Consider the following 27,184-nt stretch of genomic DNA (forward strand, 5'->3'; position numbering starts at 1 on the left):
CTGTTTCGATAGTGCCTGACTGGCACGAGAACCACCGTAACAGACAAAAAGCTGATCGGTAGCCCTGAGGCCCTGAGTACGGCTGAGGTAAATCCCCAAGCACGGACCGGACATGACAGGTGAAGGCCCGCCTCCAACTCACTAGCGTGAGGAGGTGGATGAAACGCCTGAACCACAATATCCCTGGAGCGGAAGGAACTCCGGATATTTTTAGGCACGAAGGCAGGATTAGGCCGCAGATTGGCACCGCAATCGGAACGAAAAACAGGCACTCTGGTCGTACCGAGAGAGCACAAAGCACACCCACGCGTTCAGCGGAGGTGACGGCCAGCAAGAACGCGGTCTTGAATGACAGCTGTTCCAACGGCGCTTGCTCAAGAGGCTCAGACGGGGCCAAGGACAACCGACGAGGACCAATTGAAGATCCCAACTTGGAGCCAAAGAGCGGTTTACCGGCTTAACGCGTCGGGCGCCAAGCAGGAAACGCTTCACAAGAGGGTGGCTGAACAAAACATCACCCTCAAATCCCTCATGATAAGAGGATATAGCTGCTGCATATACCCTCACTGTCGAAGCCGACAGTAACAAGGACAGTAACAAGGACAGTATCCAGGGGGCAGGACACCGGTCCCTGCCCCCCGCCTTACACCACTCTTGGAACATACGCCATCTGCCCGCGTAAGCGCGATAGTGGAGGGAGCATGCGCATTCCGGATGGTATCAACCACAGAAGGGTCCATCCTCTCCAGACTTACCCTCTCACCAGCCAAACCATCAGACGTTGGCACAACACCGGGTGCTGAACAGCGACCCGTGTGCTTAGGTGAGGGCCTTCGCTGACCAAGGAATAGGCCATGGCGGAGCTACCAGTAGCTGGATCAGGACCGGGAACCACACAGCTGCGCCCCGGTCTGGCGCAATCAGGATCAAGGACCTGCGCTCCTCAACGTACCCGCCCCAACAACTGACCTAACAGATGTATGGGGAAAGAATCCCAGGCGGCACGGCATCGGTCCCAGACCTGCCTGGCTATGTCCGGACGTAATCCCCACCCGTCAGGTTGAGGACCGCCCCGCGACATTACACCTGTACCCACATTCACCCTGCCGGGGATGTGGGGAGCCCTCAGGCCGCGCAGATGGAGGACGCCCTTAGCCAGCCGCCCGCCGCCCGGTGCAGACGGGGGGAGCGTACTCCTCCCTGTCTGTCGATATACAACACTGACGTCGTATTGTCCGTCCTGATCAACACCGTTTGAGGACCAGAAGGACCGCTTTCAATACCAACACATTGAACGTAGCGCAGACCGGGCAGCATGGTTTGCCAGCTGCCCCCTACTGCATTGGCCCGACGCGTCTCCAGCAAGGGAGGCGTCGGTGAAAAATGTGACGTGTGACAGCCTACTGCCCATGGGGACCCCCCTGGTGAGGAACCCCCCAGGGCGAGGTCCCCCAGTACTGACACGGGAACCTTAGCCGCTTCGACTTGCCTCTCACCGGGTCTATTTCCATACTGGAAAACCCACCTCCGTAACCCCCTCCTGGGGTGAAGAGGAGGCCAAGAGGGACCACGGAATGAGCAGATGCCATCATACCGAGCAGGCGTATCACGGACAGCGCCGTAACCGTCCTAGGACGGAACCTCCCGAGCGTGTCGACAACACGCTCTGAGAGGGATGCCCATAGCACTCCAACCGTTGACTGGGAAGAGGAGTACTCTACTTCCAGTCTACAGCAAACCCCAGGCTGGTAGGAACCTGCCTGGTACGAGACCCGACGATCCACCTTGACCGCGAAGGACCAGAACGTTGTCAGGGCAGAATACACTTCGTAACCCCTGACGACGCCGAGGCCCCAGTGTGGCCTCCACGCACTTGGTGAAGATGCGGGGAGCCAGAGAAAACTGAACGGTGTCGGTTTAGCTGCAATATGTAGCGCACGCATTTGGCAATAGCTCCGCTCCCGTCAACGTTAATTTTGTTTAAAAACCTTATTTGGACAATACCAAAAGAGATTAGACCACATCGTATGTATTGATAAGACCTTCTACTAACTATATCAAAAGACAACATGGTTAAGGATAGGGAAAGGACGGGAAAGAAACAAGAAACGGCAACTTCAGCGGCGCAGATTGAAATACGATCAAGAAGAAACGTTCAAGGTGACGCGGATACAGATCCGTTGGCGACAAGCCCCGACGAGGAGAATAAAGAGGAGATTACACCGAGACCATCGACTATTGGCCCCGACAGGGAGACAATAGTTGTCAACATAACAGGAGCGACAGGAACAAGCTCCGTGAGAGATAAAGCAGTTGATTTTGAGAAGAGAATAGCAGACAAATCCATCGGCATCGTCACTGCACCTATACCACCAACTGACACAAGCAGTACAATCACACCACCCGATTTCAACTCATTGACTAACCTGATGAAAGAACAGATGGTCGCTTTCAAATTACACATCGAGGAACTCAAAGATGAATTCAAAGCACACGTCGATGCTAAACTCGAACACATCGATGCTAAATTAGAAGAAGTTAAGAAAGCGGTCGCTGTACAGTCCGAGCGAATCACGACAGTGGAGAATACGGTGACAGATATTACACGGGCAGTCAAAGTGAACGAGAACACCATCTGCATTGGCATGACAGAGGTGACAAAAGAGATAGAAAGGGTGGAAGAAGCATGCCGGAGGAAAATACAAGAGGTTAAAGATGAAGCGATGGAGAGGCTACTCGAAACCCAACGCTACCACAGGCGAAATAACATCCGCATTGTAGGACTTGATGAAGCAGTCAATTGCGCAGACGACAACTTTCCAACAGTGCTATCAGTGATTTTAGGTAACAACTTTCTAAACACAGTGCCGAAAGTGGACCAAGCTTACAGAATCGGTTCTCGGGAGCAAAGAAACAACGGGCCAAGAGTCATCATTGTTACTGTGCGGAAGACGTCAATAAGAGATGACATCATCAAAATTGCTCGCATCCAACGTGGGAAGCTGAAACATGGTGATCATTCAATATTTATCTATGAGGATCTAAGCAAAGACGCCATCGCTCGACGTCTACCCTACAAGGAGGTGATGCAAAAATTGTTCATGTCTGGCCTCAGACCAAGGCTAACATACCCGGCGCTGTTATCGATTGTGGGCAGGGACGGCCGTAGGATTGGATTACACACACCTAAAGAAGCTGAGGAATATTGGAATCGATATGGAGCAGATCCCCCAAGGCAGAACGAAACACTGTCTGAAAACAGATAAGCCGTTTCATCTCTCTCTTTCTCTGTGTATATCAGTATTAGAATGACTTTTATTGTGTTCATCAAAAGTAGCAGATGATATGCAGGCCGTCTACACCAATGCGTATTGTGTATAATACGATTCGTAATACATTATAATTTCAGACCTCTGGTCTCCGGGGAGACAAGAACATATCATTGGCAATAAGAACAATCTGGAAGATTCTGGGTTTATCGCTCGACTGCTCTGGGTCACTTAGATCATTCTGGAACACAACAACAGTCTATTAGTACTAGTGTATTCTACAACCTTCTAGAATATAATGCACCATGACAACGAAGGCTTGCAACTCTAACATTAAACATCCGGTGTGTATAAACATAGCATATGATCAATTGACTGAAGTTTAATCAGACCTTAATAAAACTTTTAAAAATCAACCACACCTAAACGTATGAACACAACAAGGTTATTCTAACAATTTAAGTAATCACTCCACTGATGAAGAGATTGGCACATTGTAGCTCTAAAAGGCTCTGTTTTTCTATTTTATCGAATCACTCAATTCGGTTCAAGTGGCTTCTCCACGTTGAGTATTATTCTATCTCTCACTCCTTATCTTTATCTTTTTTTTATTATTTCTATTTTTTCTCTCTTTCTTTTATCTTACATTGTTCTTTTCCATTGTTCTTCACATTAAGGTGTTAATATTTCTCTACAATCTTTTCCTTTTTCCTGATGTTTCCTACATTATGTTAGTAGAGGGTTCAAATGAATATGTCGATGAAAGTTTATTCTCTTTTTTTTCATTTTTCACAATATTTCATTACAGTAAGGGAAGGTGCAAGACCAAAAGCGACATTCTATTGTATTAGAATGAAAATGTTAGATCCTATGGCAATTAGCATAGGAAGATTAGGATTACAATGCTCAGTTTGGGCAATCCGGTGGCCTAAGGGAGAAAGTCATACGCGGAGGATGTGTTTTTGGAACACAGGCCTGTACGACTCTCTGGGTGAGGGGAAAATAGGGGATTTTTATTTGTATATATATATGTTTTTAAGCTCGGCTCTCAACGGGACCTCAATAATTGGATGTACATCTATTGTAGCTTCGCACTCCAGAAGCATTACCAAAAACTACACAAAAACATGCATAGATTATGGCTAGTTTGAATATAATGATATGGAACACTGGTGGGATAAACAAACAACACAAACGCAAAAGCGTGCTCACACTGATGAAAAAAGAACATGTGGACGTGGCTCTACTAAGCGAAACGCACATTTTAGAGGAAGACATAGATACGTTAGCGGATAACACATACCATAATATTAGTCACTCTTCTTTTGGTACGAGAACTCGAGGTGTAGCCATAGTCGTCAGACGTAAATTAAATATCGAATTAAAAGGGGTATGGTCGGATGCTGAGGGGCGTATAACTATAGCTAGGATTGTACACAATAACAGGAAAATAGCGTTGGCAGCGGTATATGCCCCAAATTTGTACGAAGAGGGTTTCTTCACTTCACTAACCGATGAAATGTTAAACCATCCCGAGTACTCATTTATAATAGGTGCGGATTTTAATGCCATTTGGAATCCAAGGATGGACAAATCTTACCTCGCCTTTTCCAGCAAACAAAAAAATGCATCTAAAGCATTAAAAGATTGGTCAAAGACTACAGGGGTAAATGATTTATGGCGTTCACTTAATCCCACGACCCGAAAGTACTCCTGTCGATCGGCGAGACATAACACATTATCCAGAATTGATTATGTCTTTGCATCCCCGAGACTATTTGATAAATATGAAGTGGAAATGATACCCAATGCGCTTTCAGATCACTGTTATTTACTCCTAAAAGCAACATTTGGTATACTATCTTCCCGGGCCCCAAGATGGCGTTTTAACACTATGCTGCTTAACAACAAGGAATTCATTACACAACTCAAAGAAGCTCTCACAGTATTCCTACGGGAGAATGCAAATGCGGTGCAAGACCCCAGAATAATATGGATGTCGGTAAAGGGTATGATCAAGGATTTCACGGATAGATTTTCCTCCATATTGCGCAAAAATCAATGCACAAAACTGTCTGAACTGGAAACGCTTTACTCAACGTTATTTAATTCTTTAAAATACAACAACTCAACTAGACTAGAAAATCAAGTTAACGTACTAAAAACAGAGATCAATGCAATATACAGACAAAAATCGGAAATGCAAATACCAGCACAAGACAACAGCAGTACTTCCAAGGTTCTAAACCTAGTCACCTATTAGCCATGCGATTAAGAATTAATGCAAAATTTGCAGATATAACTGCCATTAGAAAACAACAAGTACTTGTAACAGACCCCAAAATAATAAACGATACATTCAAAGAATTCTACTCCGACTTATATAATTCAGAAACGACCTTTGATCAAAACAAATTGGACACATATCTTAATCAAATTATTCTCCCTAAACTTTCGGAGGACGACGCTAAACAGTTAGAAGCACCGATCACATTAGAGGAACTCAAGAAGGCCATATCCGAAATGAAAAATGGTAAGGCTCCTGGAAGAGACGGTATCCCATCAGAAATGTACCTTTCTTGTTGGGACATATTTGGACCCTTATTACTAAATATGATCTTATACTCAGTCAAGGAGGGGAGCTTCCATAAACACGACAATATTGCACTCATTTCAGTCTTTCTCAAAAAAGACAAAGACCCCACCGAGTGCGGTAGTTACAGACCTTTAAGCCTCCTCGGAACCAATGTCAAACTGTACTCTAAGGTATTAGCCATCAGATTGCAAAAGCATATGACGTCTTTAGTTCATCCGGACCAAACTGGCTTCATAAGAGGTCGCCTGATCAATGATAACATAAGACGAATACTGCACGTACTAGATGCAGACAAAGAGGACATCACACCTAAGGCGATGCTGTCCCTGGATGCTATGAAAGCATTTGACAGGCTGGAATGGTCGTTTCTATGGGCAGTATTAGAAAGGATGGGGTTAGGAAAAGGATTCATTGATATGATTAAAGTATTATACAAGGACCCATCGGCCATGATTACAACAGGCACATTCATCTCCGAAATCTTTCCGGTATCACGCTCAGCCAGACAGGGTTGCCCTCTTAGTCCCGGACTATTCGATCTATCATTAGAGCCTTCAGCACAATATATAAGACAATCCCAATACATAGAACCAATCGTAATCAAGGGCACACAACATAAAATTAGTTTATATGCGGACGACGTAATATTGTTCATGCAAAGCCCCAACACCTCATTGCCTCATCTACTCAAGTTGATAGAGAACTTTGGTTATTTATCGGGATTTAAAATAAATTGGCCGAAGTCGGCTTTCCTTCCACTTAACATCCATGCAAAAAAAGACACAACCCTCCCAGGTGCGATACCCATGGTAAAACATTTTAGATGCTTGGGTGTGGAAATATTTCCCACCATAAGACAAACGGTGAAGCACAATTACACAAAAATACAGAACAAAATCAAAGACGACCTGGACAGGTGGGCAAAACTTAAAAACTCAGTACAGGCAAGGGAATCAACTTCATTAGCTCAATGCTACCGTTACCCCCTCCAGAGGGCTACTGGAAAAGATTACACTCCTCCACATACAAATTTATTTGGAATAACAAACCACCTCGCATAAAAAGATCCACCGCACAGAGAAATAAAGCAGACGGTGGCATGGCAGTTCCAGATTTTTTCCAATATTTTAAGGCTTACACATTAAGACCATTGACAATATGGTTTGATCCCCAGGCTTTGGTATCTTGGAGAGAATTGGAAGAAAACATAGTAGCCCCACAGAGACTGAAGGACATAGCACACACTAAACTTCCAATCAAGCACTGTGAGTGGAAATTTGGCCCCATAATTACCCATGCAATCCGAACATGGCGGGAAACACAAAAAAAATATCCTAACCCTCAAAAATGGCATAATCACACTCCCATATTCAATAACAATGCACTCTTAATGGAAAAACGTCATATAAGATTCCCTATATGGGAAGAGCAAGGCATACACTCATTAGGGGATATTTTTAATAACCAGGGCTTCTGTAGTTATGGAGAAATATGCACAAAGTTTAACCTCACCGAGTCCACATGGCTTTTTTACATACAGTTACGCCTATGTTTGAGGTCTCACGGTGTTCCATTAGACATACCAGTTGAACACCACAGATACCACAAATTCTTCTATGAAAGAGAAACATTGGGAGGTTTTGTATCAGGTTTTTATTATCAATTACTAAAGTCCTTGTATGAAACCCTTCAACTAGACACTGTCTGGAGGAGGGATATTCCAGACCTGGAAAGTGACTTTGATTGGCAAGAAGCATGGGCAAATGTCCGTCTTACATCAAGGAACCCGGACCATCAACAAATCAATCTTAACTATATTCACAGGACATACTTGACTCCTATAAGACTGAACAGAATGGGCCTGAAACAAGACCCAAAATGCTCCCAATGTACAAATGGAGACGAAGGGACATTTATGCACATGTATTGGGACTGCCCACCAGTCAGTGGCGGACTGGCCATCGGGACGTTCGGGACGAATCCCGATGGGCCGGAACCAAAGTGGGCTGTGTGTGGGCCAGTGTGTGGGCCACTAATGTGGGCCGGTGTGTGGGCCAGTGTGTGGGCCAGTGTGTGGGCCAGTGTGTGAGTCGGTGTGTGGGCCACTAATGTGGGCCAGTGTGTGTCCGGTGTGTGGGCCAGTGTGTGAGTCGGTGTGTGGGCCACTAATGTGGGCCAGTGTGTGGGCCGGTGTGTGGGCCAGTATGTGGGCCAGTCTGTGGGCCGGTGTGTGGGCCAGTGTGTGAGTCGGTGTGTGGGCCACTAATGTGGGCCAGTGTGTGGGCCGGTGTGTGGGCCAGTGTGTGGGCCAGTGTGTGGGCCGGTGTGTGGGCCAGTGTGTGGGCCAGTATGTGGGCCGGTGTGTGGGCCGGTGTGTGGGCCGGTGTGTGGGCCAGTGTGTGGGCCGGTGTGTGGGCCGGTGTGTGGGCCAGTGTGTGGGCCAGTGTGTGGGCCACTAACGTGGGCCGGTGTGTGGGCCGGTGTGTGGGCCAGTATGTGGGCCAGTCTGTGGGCCGGTGTGTGGGCCAGTGTGTGAGTCGGTGTGTGGGCCACTAATGTGGGCCAGTGTGTGGGCCGGTGTGTGGGCCAGTGTGTGGGCCAGTGTGTGGGCCGGTGTGTGGGCCAGTGTGTGGGCCAGTATGTGGGCCGGTGTGTGGGCCAGTGTGTGGGCCAGTATGTGGGCCGGTGTGTGGGCCAGTGTGTGGGCCGGCAATAAAACAATAAACAAGTTGCATAAACTAAATCAGATTAAAAATGATCACAGTTCTGGTTTGCCTTAAGATGCAGTTTAAGATGGGTCTTGAACATGGAGTATGTAGGGCACTCTCTAATCACAACTGGTAGGCTATTCCAGTAGTTACCACTTTTAACAAAGAACACAGTTTTTGCAATGGTAGTATACCGAAAAGGCACCTTACAGTCCCCTCTACTGATGGCCCTGGTGGTAATGCCAGTGTCTGCTTTCTGTTGGATGAACTCATTCAATGGGGGAGGGGCAAGTCCATGCAGAACCTTGTACATGAAGCAAGTATATTTGAAAACGTGGAAATTCTCGAAACTTAGCATGTTATGTTTTTCTAAAACATTACAGTGATGAAATGAAATTGGTTTCCTATCAAATACTTTTATGGCTTTTTTGTAGAGTAATTCTATTGGTGTAAGAGTAGTGACATATGAAAGAGACCAGTTGATAAAACAGTACTCGATGTGTGATTAAAATCATTGAATGCAGAAACATCCTTGCAGCATTAACTGGCACGCAGGGCCTGATCTGCCTGAAGTTTTCGATGTTAAACTTGACTGTGTTTGTCACTTTCTTCACATGACTTTTTGAAGGTCAATGTAGAGTCCAATGTGACCCCAAGATACTTGAATTAATGTACAATGTCCAGCTCCGCCTCTCCCAGAAACACATTAGAGTGAGTGACCTCTACTGGTGACTTTGTGAACATCATACACACTTTTTTCTTGGTGTTAAGTGAAAGACATGCTTTTGTTAGCCAGTCTTGAATGAGACATGAGACATCAGTGAATGAGATTCACGTTTCCTCCCAACCGCGAGTAGGCCTAGAAGCGCAGAAATGGAGAATGCAAAAAAAGAAAGGGTGGAGCTGAAAAAGCTAGAATTAAAAAACTAAAATTGCTAGTAAAAGACGCAGAACAATGTTCTAAAATTACAGACATGTTTAGTAGAGGAAGGGCTGGCGTTAGACTTAGAGTAGCTGCTGCTGATAATGATGATGAAGTGCAAGTGGAAGGAACCAACAGTAACATGACAGGTGCGTGCAGTAGCCTAGTGCATATTCTACTGTTGGTATCTGCCGGTTCATGAGGGCTAGCTAGCCTATACTAGCTCTTGCAGTGATTTCAGTCATTCTATTACAAGACAATGTGCTTTCCTTATTCCTGATTCCTTACAGCACGTGGACGTAAATAGTCGTGACTCGTGACGTTTTTTCTCTGACTAAAGGTTTAGTTAGCCATGTTAGGACTAGTGCTAACCTAGAGAGCCAATCAGAACCTAGGACGGGCTGCAAATTAATCGGCTACTAATATTATAATAGTAAATACTCAAATAAAATACTATTATGTTCCCTTCCAAATTTTCATGTTGATATAATATTGGTAATCTAATTGATTGAATTGATTAGTTGCCATTTTACATGCTTAAATAAGATGTACCTTAGAATTCCCAACTGTTAGCCATGTTCTCGATCTGTATATGATTAGTCTCATCTACATGTTTGTAAATAACCACAGCTAACTAGCTTAAGATAACAACTAGGTCAACTACTACCCCGTAGTTAAACAAATGTGATTGCATATAACAGCTAACTGCTACAGCTAAGTTGGTAGTTAGCCTATTCCATTCATGTTGAATGTATTTATGAAGGTTGTTGATGGTGGTTGGCGCTGATTAGCAGACATGATTCTGTCAGTCTGCCACAGGGCAGCTGTGTTTGCTGATGGTGCTCACGACCACCAGTAGCGTATGACTGTGTGAGTGTGAATGCTTGATGGTTTCTGTGAAGCGCTTTGTGGAACAATGCTGATACAGTTAAGAATGAGTAATTCGCTTTTGGTTTTTAAGAAAATGCTTTGTAAAGCTATTTTTGAAAACTACAAGGGTGAATAATACTGTTTTTTTTTTGCTATTTTCTTTTAGAATACTGTTTTGGCGTCTTCATTTCTTTATTTTTTGTTAAGAATATAGGACAGGCATATATAAGCATTATGCTTCAGTCTGTACCTTTTCAGTCACTGTAAAATCAAATATTGTTAAATGATGGTGTATATTGTATTGTGTGAGATGATGACTGAATAAACTACTACTACTACTACTACTACTACTTTGGGTGTTTTCAAAAGGCTGAAAAACGCTGTATGAATTCAAGCCATTATTATTGATTGCTGATGTTCTTCTTATGCAGTTGACTCTGAGGAAAGAGAGAACGCCCAGTCCAGCACAACTGACCCTGAGGGGAGAGAGAGCGCCCAGTCCAGCACAGCTGACCCTGAGGGGAGAGAGAGAGCCCAGTCCAGACAGACAGAGAGAGAGAGAGAGAGAGAGAGAGAGAGAGAGAGAGAGAGAGAGAGAGAGAGAGAGAGAGAGAGAGAGAGAGAGAGAGAGAGAGAGAGAGAGAGAGAGAGAGAGAGAGAGAGAGAGAGAGAGAGAGAGAGAGAGAGAGAGAGAGCTCTTGGAATGGGTGTCTGGGAGGAAGTGGGGGGTATTTCGATGTTGATTAAACGGCAAGCAACTAATGTCATGAGTGCCAAATTAAAGGACAATAAATCCAATCTAACTGAAATTGTGTAGCACACAGACCTTTCTATTAGGGATGCTCGATATTGGCTTTTTTATCGATACCGATATACCGATATTGTCCAACTCTTAATTTCCGATACCGATATCAACCGATACCGATATATGCAGGGTTTCCCGCCCCAAAAAATGGAATAATTTCAGGTAATTAACATTACATATCTCTTGTTGTGGAATTAACACAACATTATGCATACTTTTGACAATAAATAAAATCAGAATTTGTTCTTACTTGCTTGCCTGGGTAAATAAAGGTTATAGAAATGTAAATTTTTTTTTTTTTTTTTTAAACCGATACCGATATTTTCCGATATCACATTTTAATGCCGATATCGGCCGATAATATCGGTAGGCAGATAATATCGGACATCCCTACTTTCTATGGCTCAAAACCTCAATATTATTATGGTGTAGTTAATAATTCATGTATCCTTAATCCCTAGGCTAATGAGGCACTAAGATGTTAGTAAAAAAAAAAAAAAATATGCCAATGACAGGAAGTAACGGTATATGTATGTGTGTGTCTCTGTGTGTGTGTGTGTGTGTGTGCACTGTGCATGAGTGCACATCTAGGGGTGGTGTGTCGATTTGGTCTCCCTGATTTTGACTCCTTAGCCACAGCCTTGGGTTGTTTAATAGTGGACAAGTGTTTCATAACGGCCGTTGTGTGGGCCGGTTTCGGGGCCGGTGCGTGGGCCGGTGTGTGGGCTGGTGCGTCTGAATGTCCCGGGCTGAATTTGTGTCCCAGTCCGCCACTGCCACCAGTTAAGGCATTCTGGAAAGATGTGACCCATCAATTATCAAAACTCGTATCTTGGAATATACCAGTACACCCCTCTGTATTGCTTTTGAATGATGTTTTTGAGTTTGCAGAAAATCCACAGCTAAAGAGATTGGTTTTATCGGGTATCACAGTAGCTAAAAAACTGATCGCATCACGCTGGTTTCAACCGGAAAAAATGTGCCGGAAAGTTTGGTCTCTTACATATCTCGATGTGATATATCAAGAAATATCTACAGCAAGAATTCTGGGTCTCAACGAATCCAAAATGTCAATGTGGGTAGAAGTGGTGGAGAGAATAAAAGCTAGCTTATAATGGTAGTGTCTGGTTAGGAGTGAGGGATAATGGAGGTACTATCCAAGGAGGGGTCCGGGAGGGGGGGGGTTCGAGCTGGAGCATATGTGTGTAGGGTTTTAGAAAATAGGTATTAGGGGTATGTCCTATATAAGCATTTGTATAATTGTTAATTTCGCTGGATATACACTGTATACGGTAAAATATTATTATAGACTTTTTTTTGGTCTTGTTTCTGTACTTGCATGTAATTTTAACCACCTTGACTGTTAGTTTCATTATGCATTATGTGTTGAGTACTGACTTTTAATAATTTATGTTTTGCAATAAATAAAAAAAAAAAAAAAAAAATGAACGGCAGCCTCTGGTACTCATACGCTAACCCTGCAAAGGAAGCGTAGGTAAGCCCTAGGATGGAAGATCGGAGATGCGAATACGCATCCTACAGGTCTATGGAGGAGAACCAGACCCCCATCTGACAGTGTTCAACAGGTAGGAGACGATCCAAAAAATGCTGAACCTTCCCATGGGACAGGTCCAGCATGGGTCTGACACCCCCCCTCCCGATTTCTCAGGCACCAGAGAACACCGGGAGGAAAACACCACGACGATGGCTTGCTTCGTCCACAGAGATTGGATCTCGTTGACCAGAGCTGTCACTGCTGGTGACCCTGACAATAGGGTCTGTACCAAACCCGAAAACGGGTGGGGTTGTGTAAATACAAGTCCCCGCCTCAGCGTTCTCTCCATCCACCTCGACATATGGTACTGCTGTAGCCATATGTGACAACACTCCCAACGCACCCGCCGCCATGTGGCCCAGGTCCGCCAGGAACTGTAGATAGGCGGCCCGGTCCCACCCGCTGTGGGTAGCCAACCCTGGACCCGTGCGAGCAGAGCGTTCCGTGGAGTCGGGTCGGAACCTGACACTACCCAGGAGGCAATCGCACCGAAGGGGCGAACCCGACAGAAAGGGCCGGTTTGATACGGGGGAAGCTGACATCAATCTAGGTGACAAAAGCCCCCCCACTGAACACCCCTCCAGAACATGCTGAGGAGTTGTTCTGCAGCTGGACATGCAAGGCGTGAGGACCCCATGGGTTCCTACACACCGTAGCCCTGCAGTGATATTACTACCACCTAAATCACGGGCACCTCTTCTTTTCAGACCACTGCCGATCTTGCGGGAGTGGGAGGCACCAACATGATACCTGGCCTGGCGAAGGCGAGGTCGGGGAAGCCCGCACTGTGTGCCTCAAAAAGGTTTCGAGCCCCCCTGCTGACAACACTTATAGTTGACAGACGTAACACCAGGCTCAACCAACACAGCTTATGGTGTGGGAGCCGCTTGACAGCACAACATTCTCACGGACAGACCCAGGCTCAGCCATCAACTGGGTGTCAGCCCCTGTCCCCATGAGAAGCGAAAAGTGGGGCCGCACTCGCTTCAACGAAGGCACACGGCCCGCAGCCAAAGGAAACAATCAGAGCCCCCTTTTTCCACTGGTGTTGGGGGAGGGAGTGATCGGAGAGCGGGCTGCACGCGGCAGGACGGCGATGGCTTGTATATTCCAAACCGAGCCCATCCAACATGGCCGATCCCTCGGCCGCCAAGGCTGTCGGCCTTGTGGACACCTGTCGATTCAACGCCCAGGATACCTCTGGCGGGGGAAAACATGGCCGCCTGTCGAGGGCCTCGTCATCGCCGCTGACGAGGCCGTGCTCTCTCTTCTTCTGGCTGCGCGGTGTGAGGCGATGTGGGGCCTAGGAAAATACCGCCCGCGCTCCAGCGGAAGACAAAATCCTCTGCGGAGAGGGGAGCCCTGAGCGGTTATAGCTTGCGGCTAGGTCAAAGCTAATAACGTCAACAACCTTGCGCGATGTGTCGACGTCGGCTGGCCCTCAAGGCCCCGCCACCAGACACCATTTTTTTATAGAAAAAACAGCAATTCGAACACAGTTACTAATCGCTGCCAATTCCATACCGTGGCGGTACAGGCTTTAGCAGCCCACCAGCCACTCGCCGGGCCAACCCACCTCATGGCGTCGGCCGGGCGGGGCACTGTTTCAACATGTCAAAAGCAAAAGACTGATGCAAACACGGAGCACCAGTGGTGGTTGCAAACAGCAACCTCCACTGTGGTGTGCACCATGAAGGGGTTAATGAATAAATGAACTAACACCACGAACATACTGTAGAATGGGCAAACCCATGCACACGACGTTAAGGGGAGGCGGACCAGAGAGAACCAGTCCCGCATTCATTCATAATATTCACAACAGCACACCAGCGCTAGACCTCAGCTCATTTACCCATGAAGGTAAACAAAGCCCCCCCCGCACTACTCCCCCAGTAGACACCGATTGACCGTCAGCATGAATGGTTGAGAGGAGGGAAAAACTGTAGTATAGACAGACATTCCCGTAGCAGAGAGACAGAATAGAAACAGTAGCCCAAAAATATCATAGCGTTAGCCGCGCGCTTCAGGATAACAGGGAAAACAACAACGTTTACCCAGATATCCCGCCGCTTGCGCCAATACACACTCGGTTGTCTCTCGGGACAACTCGAGCACATCACAAACGCCAGCATTTGTCATGCCTAGTGACATCCCACAGCGGGGAATAGTAAAACATTGACCCAGCATTTATAGCATTTAGTATTAGCAGCGCGCTCCAGGACAGCCTGGGAAACGGCCACCTCTTAGAGGGACCTTTTACCCAAACATCCTGCCCCTGGCGCAAAATACAACTCACAACAAGCAGCATTTACTAACACCAGCGATAATGCCTAGTGGCGTAAGTCCTACCTTGTGCGAGGTAGCTCGATAGCTACACCTCACACGCTGTCCCCTGTCTGCTGTCAACAAGACAAGGAAACTACCGAACTCGACGCTGAGATGCATCGAAAATGCATCCCGCTACAGAGTCGCAGAACCGCCAGAACATGCCGCGAAGATTTCAGGGGTAGGCAAATCTTCGGTAAGCACTCAATATTATCTAAACTTTTCGAACAGCTAGTTGCATAGGGCGACTTGCATCCGCTATGATGGAAAGGAAAATAGAGGAAGGGTGAGTGGTGGCCATGCCCAGTACTAAGTAGTACGCCACTAGGGGCGGGGCCTGGCAGGTGAGGGGTGTATTTGGTTTTTTTGTTGATGGAGTACAATAGGTACATGAGATGAGGTATATCTCGGTATGGCTTAAGAGCGGGACGCGATGCAAGTACGATATATAACGTTATTCATCACTAACTATCTATGCCCCCCCCACACACCACAGTAGCTACAGTAGGTACCATCATGCCAGTCCTGGTAATAATGTTAACCACAGTAGCTACATGCATAGACGCCTACGTATAGGAGCAGACGATGCACGTGCTCCAGGACTATTGAACTTGGGGGAGCAAACTTGTCTCTTTGCTCCCTCACTTTTTGATCATATGATATATCCCCCCCCAATATATAAATATTATCTAACCATAACTACGTAATTTCAATCAAATTAATAATACGCAATGACACTTAATAGCAAGTTTTTAAGTTTCCAAAGATTGTGTGACCCCCCACTTTAATGGTTTGATCCAGTGCCCACGGGCCACGGTTCGTCGGCATGACGTATACGACATGTTGGGGGAGGCGGCTTATTCGAAAGCCCTTGAAAAATTCAGGCTGGATATTGGATAACATTGTGAGGATTATTCTTCGGCGTTTACATCAAAATGGAGCAAATCATCACGTAAGTCGAACACTGTGACTGTATACTAAATGCGCAAACAGATTGAAACTGAATATTTCTCGTATGGTGAGCCTCGGCGCTGAACCGAGTGAATCCAGAGATACGGGATGGTGCGCACTGCGCAGGCGCTGTGATCACCCAACGGCGGAAATAATGCCGCTTTGAGCAGTTTATAAAAAAATATAAAAAATATTTATTAGCAACGCCGAGCTTTCAAACCATCCCGTATCTCTGTGCGAACCCCTCGTGCAACTGTGAGCACCTTTGTAATGTCTCTGTGATACTTGTATAACGAACGGTTCGGCCAGAACCAGTCCTTCATGGTAAATCTAGGTTGGTTTCCCATTGAGGAGCAAGTGACTGTGGATTCACTCGGTGCTGAGCACAGTCACGAAAGGGGACCCTGATGTAAACAAGACAAACGTCTTTCTCTGGTCTGCATCCCCTTAACAATTGTGTGTATTGAGCCGTACTGTATTGTACCCATTCTGCAATCTGTTAAATAAAGTTTTCATTCATTCATTCATTCAGCCGCCGCGCTCACTGGGGCTATTGATAGCTCAATTAGTTGTTGTTGTTGTTTTGTACTGCCGCTGCGGATGAGAACGGGGCCGGAGGGGCTTTGGGAGGATTGGAAAGTTATTATTATTATAATAGTAATTGGCTATCATACGTGCCTAGCTAGCGTTAGCTAAAAGAGCCCTCGCAGTGAAGTTATTATTATTATAGCTATCATACTGCAATATAAACTGAGTTTTATAGTGAAAAGAGCAGCTTTATTTTGGTCAAGATTGAAGGCTCTATATTGCAGGAAATTGCACATACAGGTGTTCATTAAATGTAAAAAAATCTGCCGTGGAGGGGGTCGTGCCGGACCCCCTCCAAACCACCCCTTGCAAAAAAGAATTAAAATAAAAAAAAAAGTTAAAAAAAAAGAATAAAAAAAAATCTTGCACCCCCACTTTCAACTATAACTAGGCGGCCATGGCTACATGTAGGTACCATCATGCCAGTCCAGGTAATAATGTTAACCACAGTAGCTACAGTAGGTACCATCATGCCAGTCCAGGTGATAATGTTAACCACAGTAGCTACAGGTAGGTACCATCATGCCAGTCCAGTAATAATGTTAACCACAGTAGCTACAGTAGGTACCATCATGCCAGTCCAGATAATAATGTTAACCACAGTAGCTACAGTAGGTACCATCATGCCAGTCCAGGTAATAATGTTAACCACAGTAGCTACAGTAGGTACCATCATGCAAGTCCAGGTAATAATGTTAACCATAGTAGCTACAGTAGGTACCATCATGCCAGTCCAGGTAATAATGTTAACCACAGAGACACACATACTTTGTTTCCCTTTAAAATGTAGAAGACGCAGAGGGACACACAGCAGAACACTACTACCACCACCAACAAAGAAAAACCACATCTCCTTCCAGTCGAATGTGTAATATGCAGACGTGAGAAATATTTCACAGAAAGTCACAGTCGGAAGAAGGTCAAGGAGAGTCTTACAACATGTGAAACACTGACAGCTGGTAGGCTGTGTGATGCAGCAGAGGCCCGCTCCTCCATATACGTGGGGTGGATCTGGTTGCTGCAGAGGCAAAGTACCATTTCAGATGTTACAGAGATTACACAGTATTTCTGTACAAGAAAAACAACAGCACAGGGACCATCCAATATCAAACAATTGTTAAGGGGATGCAGACCAGAGAAAGACGTGTGTCTTGTTTACATCAGGGTCCACATTTTTAATTCATAGTGACAACAGCATCTAAAACAATATATTTATATGTATATTTATATATTGGAAGAGTATATTTATGAGACAGTATATTTTGTACATATGTAACGGTTGTGACAACGTCACCTCAAACTTCTAACGTCACGGGCTGAAGGCAAAACGAACTGCATATAAACTGCTGATGACTCATAACGATTCTGTTAATAGTGGTGACGCTTGGCGTCACTCATGCACTATCCTCGCACTATTCCACAATGTACCTTTATCCCAGTATTCGTCTGACCACACCCCTCATTAGCTTACCTTCATAAGCAGGTGTGTGGTCACCTGCTCTCCTCCTTCCCAAGCTTTCACCACAAGGTGAGATCAAGGGCTGCAGCGGCGTCGGACGCCGAGCGTCACCACTATTAACAGAACTTGGTTATAGTCATAACCTATCGTTTTGTATTCATAGTGGCTCCGCTCGGCGTCACTCATGCACAAGGGAGGCCGAGCGGGAGCCACCGGCCGACAAATACACCCCGCTGAAGGCCCCCCACAACCATCAGAACAGGGAGGGCCGAGCCCCCCCGACCCCCCCTAATGGAGGGCACCCCCCCTATTGGAGGTTTCCCGGGAGGGCGATGGACCTGACCGTGCGAAGAGGCACTCAAGCAACTCAACGCACAGGGTGAGCAGACCGTGGCCTGACCCCACGACTACACACACGCACAACCCGCATGCCACCCGGGAACGAACGGAGGGAACAACCTCGTTACTGCCCCCAGAATCACGGGGTCAAGGGCAAACCCAACCCTGTGGCAAGGCCGTAGCAGCGGAGCGCGAAGGAAGGCCCAGACCCACCAAAGGGACTGGACCCCCTGGAACGGGGACCCGGAGAAGTCCATGATGCCAGCATCAAGACCCCACCAGGTGGGAACTTAGTGACCCCGCCCCCCACATCGCCAGCGTATTCGGACAAAGGCCCCTCAGCCGAGCGGGCCCTGTCCCCCCAATAGCACACCGCCTGGCACACTGACCCTGCAGAACAGGCAGTTAGCATGGCCGTAAGCACACAAAAAGGTCAACCAACGGAAGCAGGCAGCGCACCGGGGAAAACCAGGCAACAGGCTGTAACCTGAGCCTGGAGCACTGCGGACGAGACAGGCGCCAAAGGAGTCAGCTGAAAACAGCCGACCCGGCGGAAGGGACGTATGCTGGCGTTGTTGCATGACCAAGCCTCCATTTAAAAAAAACCCACCCAGAGGGGTTGAGGCAGAGAAGGCTGACATGATTGGCAGACGTCATGAACGTGCAGGGGCACCCTCAACCAGGTAACCCGGGAGTTGACACTGCTCCAACACACCAGGGAATCAACCACCTTGGTATTACCCAATGCGGTGGTTGTTCCTATAACCCCTCAAGAAAAAACTCCAAACACACCTGCGGGTATACACCGGCTATACCGCAGTACAAGTGTTTCAGTTTTCAAAAAAGGGTTAACCCAGGCCTACGGGTCGACGAAACATTACTTCGGACCGGGCCCGGCGATACGGGAAGCACAAGGTCACCAGAGGAGGTCAAAGACCACCCCAACAGGCCCCTCTTCGCCATGCGTGAGAGAGGAGCCAAAATAATGGAGAACCAGCCCCAAGCACACCGTACTTGGTATTCCCAGGCGGCCTCCCAACCAAGTACTAACCAGGACCAACCTGCGTAGCGACCGAGATCTGACGAGATCGAGCGTGTACAGGTTGGCATGGCCGTAAGCCATTGCGACAGTGCAGAGTACAAAATGTACCCAACCAGGGTCTCCATAGCGCTTAACCCTGTGACACCCGGACCGACCTGGCATTTTCCCCCTGAAAAAGGCCAAGTCCCTCAGGGTACCAGAACAGCAGATCTGCATCCCCGGCGGACAACGGGTTTAACTGATCCGGACCAGCATGACCAGAACCAGTCCCGTGCCCTAACCACGCCGACATGCCTACTCCAGGAGAAGGGGCAGATATGCGTGTCGATCTTAAACATGAAAAGAAGGCAGGCGGTTAGGTGGTCGAGCGGAGATTGCGTTCGTCACCAGCCCCGGAGCTGTGAGCTTGGTTCGCCTGTTCGAATCCAGCTCACAGCTCCGGGGTTGTCACCAGCTTGGCTGGCCGTCTGCACTGATACAATTGGCTGTATCAGAGGGTGGGAGAAGCTGGCGGGGTGGGTCCGGGTCGTTGTAAACAGCGACTCCTACAGTTCGGTCGGGGCGCCTGCTAAGCGCGGATTGGACGTGAGGGGGATAGTGTGGTCCTCCCACACGCTACGCCCTCTCAATGAGAATCCGCGCTGCCAGGTGAAAAGAAGCGGTGATTGGCTGGACGTGTGTCGGAGGAAGCACGTGGTAGCCTCCACTCTCCCAAAATGATCTGACTGTGGGGGGTAAAGCGCAGCGACCAGGAAGGGACTGGGAATTGGCATACGACTAACATTGGGATGGGAGAAAAATCGGAGGAAAATGGAGGGGGAAAAAGACCAATAAAAAAAAAAAAAAAAAAAGAAGGCGCCACCCAGACGTTCGGTGCGAACCGCGCCCCCCGGTGGCCCACCCCCAGGGCGTGAGACCCCTCTACATATGTTCAGATCCATTCCGTCATCATCCCCCAGATATGAACGAGAATCCGTCGACAACCAAAACAGGTCGTCGGAAGAGGAAAAACCTCCATCCCAGTTGCTTTATAAAAACGCAGTTTTAACCTCAAGCAACCAAGGCGTGCCAGTCATTCGCCTGATTACAGAACACCCCGAGCTAGCACTATACGGGCGTCGGGACACAACCACATCAATGAACAGGCTATTTAGACCTGTTGTAACTGAGGGGTACAATTCCCTGACTGTATTGAGAGTATGGTATATTAAACCACTACTTAGTTATGTACTTTAATTACTGGCCATACAGTACATGAATATATATGGTGAACACCCACACAAGAATACGGCAATGACACATAAAGTTCTATTTGGAGGGTATTTATTATTATCAGAGCAAGCAACGTTAGGTTACAGATTGTAGCGGCGTGCTCCCAATATGAAAACCGGTGGAGGTTTTTAGAATGATCACCATCTTCCAGACACTCCAGTGACGAAGACAATATCGCCGTATTTTCTCGAAAATTGTGAGAGAGAAAATAAAGATATGATGTCAATGTATCTCTTGTTTTCCAACTCTTCTCCTACCATCACATCACGTCAAGTGGGGATCTACCGAGGCACTTCCTTGTGGTGAAAGCGAGAAGGAGGAGAGCAGGTGACCACACACCTGCTTATGAAGGTAAGCTAATGAGGGGTGTGGTCAGACGAAAACTGGGATAAAGGTACATTGTGGAATTTTATTCAGTGCGCGTGCACATATGCGAGGATAGTGCATGAGTGACGCCGAGCGGAGCCACTATGAATACAGAACTTCCTATCACGTTTGAATAATGCTGTAAAGTTAAGTAAAAATGCATTTCAATAGTAATGTATATGAATTAAGAGCTTACCGATGCAGAGCTAAATCCACTGTTGTCAACAGACGAGACGCGATATTTACTTGTTGGAGGAATGTCATTGGGAGAAATCAAGTCACTTGACGTTGTAACGCGTTTTGAAACCTACCGTGCTGTTTTTAGTGGGAACAAAGTCCTTTCAGTTGGTATTCTTAATCCACTTCTGGCGAATATCTTGGTCGTCTGTCTGCACGGCCATGGAATCGATGCAAATGGTATGGTCTCAAGACACGGGCAGTGGTCGGTCAAGTTGAACACAAGTGAGGTAGAGAGCCACAAATTTCATAATAAAAGCGGCGACTTAAAAAAATTATAAAAAACACGCTTGCGCCCAAAGGACATTTTATAAAACGAGGCATGATACAATACTATACATACAATACAATACTATGTATTTTAGCCAAAACATGTGGTCAGAACACAGTGGATTTAGTCCATTCACTCTCATTCTCTCTCTGCCTCTCTTTCACTTTGTCGAGGGCGGAGCTCTTCCTGAATGAACAGAAAGCAGGCACCTCAGCACGTTGTCACCAGCTGTATGAGAGCGCCCCCGCTGGTCATTGTTACCGTTAATACGGTGCCCAAACGGTCCCCAAACAGTGGTTCCAGGACTTTTCCCGGCTTCATCTGTAGATCAGAGCAGTTTGTATGGACAATAATAATCAAACACGCTGAAACTCACCACAGCTTCCTCGTAGCGATGGGGGATGCTACTGGAGCAAAAAGATCGTTATTATGGGATGTCGATCTCGTTGGTCCAGTTCCAGGTTGTATAATACTATATACGTCCAAATCATGTTGTTTATCGAGTTATTGGCAATGGATCGCTATCCAGTGTATCAATGGGTGAGCACCACTTCCGGCCGCTCACTTCCGGTTTTGGCACCACGCCACCAGATGGCGGTCTTGCACAGTTGGAGAGTTGAGAGGAGCTCTACAGCACCTGTCAAGTCTCCGTGGGTGAAATATGATTGCCATGACAGATTTTTGAAATATTGATCTCAAAGACGCTGTACAACGTCATTGGCAGATTACGCATGGCGAGGAATGACGTCTAAACACGTCATTGGCGATTAAAGGGTTAAAAAAGGGAAAATAAAAAACATTTGTTAAAAAATAAATAAAACCGATACCGATAATTTCCGATATTACATTTTAATGCCAATATCGGCCGATAATACCCTAGTTGTAACATGTAGGTAAAGTACATATCTATAGAGATATTAGTTTAACCTCTTCCACCCGTGGAATATTTTCTGAAAATCCGCCTAAAATATATACCTAGGTAAATGGAATATTGCTCCACTTCTACAAGGCCATTTGCATATTCTTGGTATCTAGGGACATATATGGACCTCAGGGAATGTATTCACAGTGTCAGAAATATTGTGTCTATTACTAGGCTTGCTTAAATTGTGATGAAACAAAGGAGAATATGAATTATGATTTTTCTTTGCATCTTTGACAGTGAATAACACCATGCTAATAATGACCAAACATTAAAGACTTTTTAAAGGTTCAGTACCTTCTTGAGATCATGTATACAAAAAATCTAAGGAAATTAATAAAGGGAAGATGATTAAACAGAAGGTTCTGTAGATACAGTACGGAATTCTCCCATCCGGACCAATGCTATTTGAAATATTATTATAGAATATAGAATAGGAGGCTTATAAATTACCTTATTATAGCCAATTCGCACATTTATATATATATATATACATATTATCTTTCAAATGCCCGAGTTCAATTTGGATTTAGTATCACCAGGCGTGCATAAGAACAGATAATGAAATCTACTGACATTAGGAAAAAAAACAAAAAATCCATCAAAATCAGTGTTGTTGCTAATCATTGACATGTGCTAGCCTGTTTTTTTAACTATAATTTGTGATGCCAGGGCGGCTGGGTGGCGCAGCAGACATTGCGCTCATCACCAACACAAGAGACACCGGGTTCGAATCCGGCTATCGGTGTTGCCTCCGGCTTGGGCCGGCCGTCATACTAACTCAATTGGCAGAGTTAGCAGGTGGAAGTCGGTGGTAATCTGGACTTTGTGGACAGCGACTCCTACGGGTCAGTTGGGGGATGCCTGCACAGCAGAGACAGGAAATGGCGGGGGTAGTGTGAGCCTCCCACACATTACACCTCGCCAATGAGAGTCCGCGCTGGCAGGTGAAAAGATGTGACAAGTTTCAAGTTTCAAGTTTCTTTAATAGTTGTCATACAGAAGTACAGAATACTTTTATACAAAATGCTTCTTACTGTTGCGCTCCAGAGACTGTGCAAGACAAGATAAGTATGAAATAAAATAACATAGTAAAATTAGAAGTATAAAAAATGAGGTCACAGTGTTCAGTTTAGACATATGTACAATGTTCGATGCAGAATAGACGTAGTTACCATACAATATACAATACTGTGCAGTGTACTAATATACAATACTATATAGTGCAAGGCAGAAATGGAGAAATGGGACGAGGTGCAATTTAGGTACAATTCACAGTAGGTGTAGACAGGCTGCCTCCTCGTGTATCGGAGGGGACACGTGATGCAAGGCTTCTATCCTCCCTACAACCGGCCAGTGGGGGGCATATGCGAGCAACGTTCAAGACAGGGGAGGGGAGAATTGGCACAGCGAAATTGGGATGGGAGAAAAATTGAAAAAGAGGAGAAAAAGTGGACAAAAGAAAATATTATTTGTGATGCCATCACAAATGGTACAAATTCCAAAATGCCTGCACCAGAATGCAGGAAATTAAGTATTTGTAACAAAGATTTTTCTGGTGGGGGCCCCCCCGCTTAACAAATTCGGGGCCAAACACGTAATATTACATGTTTCACCGCCAACGCTTGAACGCCAAACACGTAATAATGTTTTTAGATCCTTTGATCTTTTTCCTCTGATCCCCGTTCTAAACCATCATCCGGGTCATTCTATGTGTCCCTGGCTCGTTTGCCTACATTGGAATTGCAATGCCGATTGAATATCACCAGGTGGCAGTATCGCCTACCTTTTGAACTCAGAAATAAATGGATCAGGAGAGGCAATGAATGAACCGGACTATCAAGGCTCTGAGGGGGAGGAGCTCTTCCAAGCGAGCAGATCTGCTTGCCTCAAAACCTATGGTGTCCAATAAACACGTGTAATTACATATGGGTTCTTACACCTTTTCCACAGCAAAATTCAAGCTCTTTTCAAGCTTTCTCAAGGTGCATTTTCAAGCTTTTTCAGCATCTTATGCGGCTGTGGTAAATTAAATATTTAAAATATTATTTAAATGATAATTTTACTTCTTCCATCACATTAAATCAGATGTTATTGTGCTATAAACAACCAATATGATGTAGACTTGGCATCCTATATAACCTGGCTGAGCCAATATGAAACAATCACTCAAATAATCACCAGATAAAACTTTTTTTTCAATCAAATATTTACTGAAAATGTGCAAAATAAGAGAACAGTCTTTGAGGTAGGCAGTCAATCAGCTCATTGAGCCATAAAATGTATACAAAATCAAATCAACCTAGGATTTTTATATAACCCCCCACAGTGGTGGTTTCAGTTGGTACGTCCCAGCAGGGACCAGGATGTACGCTATATGATGCACATGTTATTGGTTGCGATACAGACGCACAGTTAGTTGACGCACATTCTAGTCTCCTCTCTTATTTCACACAAACAGCTACCCCTGTATAAGAAGCTGCCTGGCTTATTATGTTGCCGACATATCCTACAGAACATTCCTTAAAATAGAAAGAATTGATTTGTTTGTTAGCCATGTTGATCACAGCGAAACAACAGCTCCGATGCATAATGACGTTAGCTAAACGAAACTAGTTTGAAGGTAAATTGGCTTTCAGTGTGTTAGAGCGAGCGCACTCAAGTTGTGCAGACTGGACGCTCTGACCGAAGAGTCAGTTTACCAGAGCAGAGCAGTGAATTTATGAACTCACCTTAATATACGGTGTCGCTTGTTGTTGTCAACATGAACAATAAACATAGCCGTCTGTGGCAACGCTAGCTCACTAGCTTGCTAACGTCTTAATAAAAATGTATAAGAAGCTCGCTAATGTTACTGGGATTAAAGCAAGCTTTCAGGAGGGGCGGGGGGTGCTGTTGGCGGGGCAGGCACGCAAGTGGCGAGGCTTGAGAGAGAGGACTCCTTCATTTTGCGTGAAAGGCGATCTCCGAAATTGTATTTCTTTATCTAAAAACCTAACTATTCAGTCAGATAGAGATTTATTATGAAAGTATATACAGTGCAATTACAATTTCAATAACTTTCCAGCACTTTATACACAATTCAAGCACTTTTCAAACCTTGAAAACACCACATTGAAATACAAGCATTTTCAAGGATTTCCAGCACCCGTACGAACCGTAATCACGATCGCCGATGGGATCATTGGAATTATTCTTTTTGGATTACCTTCTGGCTAAGGTAAGGACCCCCTATGTCTATTTTACCGAACCTGAAACATGTTTATGTAACGATCACAGTGTCTTACTTTACCGGACATAAACCAAGCGTTTTGTAACGATCACGTTTTTTGGGGTAAGACTACGGGGTAAGACCCCCCCCCCCCCCCCCCTTGATAATTTTCTGAAGGCACATGTGTACATGGTATATACCTTTGATTTGGGAGTATTTGGGGTTTCAGGGGATCAACCAGAACGGTTTGCATATAATGCGTTTTATCTCGCGATCTATGGAAAAAGACTGGATTATCTTGGAAATGTACGATGTTTAGAGTGTAATAAACTACAAACTACAGTGTGTAGAAACAAACTCTTTTTTACATGTTGGACTAGAAATAGCGTCTGTCAAATCAGCCATACTATTGTCTCCATATCTATAATATAGAATATACAATAGCTCCACAAAGATCATGAAATATGGCGAAAATGGTAATGAAAAGCTGGCGCTAGACAGTGATGGATGGGGGAAGCTTATGGCGCTCAATGTGTTAAAAAGTGTCCTGACTGGGGCTATATTTCGCACTATATTTCCTGGCCTGAATGATTGAAGTCCGACCCTGGTTAAAAGCATCCAATGCGTATTAGTGCGTGTGCGTTTGAACGTTTGCATGTTTCAACCATACATTTACATTTATTTAAAAAATATATATAATAGGACCTGAGTGGGATAGTGTGATCCTTCCACACGCTACGCCCTCTCAGGGAGGATCCGCGCTGCCAGGTGAAAAGAAGCGGTTGATTGGCTGGACGTGTGTCGGAGGAAGCACGTGATAGCCTCCACTCTCCCAGATGATCTGACTGTGGGGGGTAAGTGCGCAGCGACCAGGAAGGGGATTGGGAATTGGCATACGACTAACATTGGGATGGGAGAAAATCGGAGGAAAATGGAGGGGGAAAAATATCAATAAAAAAAAAAATATATATATATATATATATATATATATATACAAAGTTTTTTGTAATACATTTTTATTTTTTACCTCCTAAAATAGTGGGGGTCGTGGCTCTCTGACACTGTTATTTCGGGGGTCATGGCCTGAAAACTTTGGGAACCCATGGTCTAGAGCAGGGTTTGCCTGCATGTCCCCACAAAAGTCGACCAATGACAGTTCACATTGCTACGCAATGCCAATCACACCTCTGCACATCAACACAGTCATCGCCAGCCATCTGGTTAAGCCACTAAAGCGCCACACAACCACTAACGCAACCCCTGTGTGCTCTGCTGCTACACTAAGTAAAGAGGCAAAAGAAAGCCAAGCTAACCAAATTGACAATTGATTGATACATGTTTGCGAATGTGGATGCTTGTGCTACAGAATTTTGTGGCTTGGTGGTGCTAACATTAGCAGCTAGCATCCACCATCAAGCTAAGCTAAAGCTAGAAGGGCCTGCAGGTTCTAATTTGCATCCACCTCTACTACCAGGC

This window comes from Notolepis coatsorum (genome assembly GCF_963971535.1).
Source record: "Notolepis coatsorum genome assembly, chromosome: 1".
Classification (NCBI taxonomy): domain Eukaryota; kingdom Metazoa; phylum Chordata; class Actinopteri; order Aulopiformes; family Paralepididae; genus Notolepis; species Notolepis coatsorum.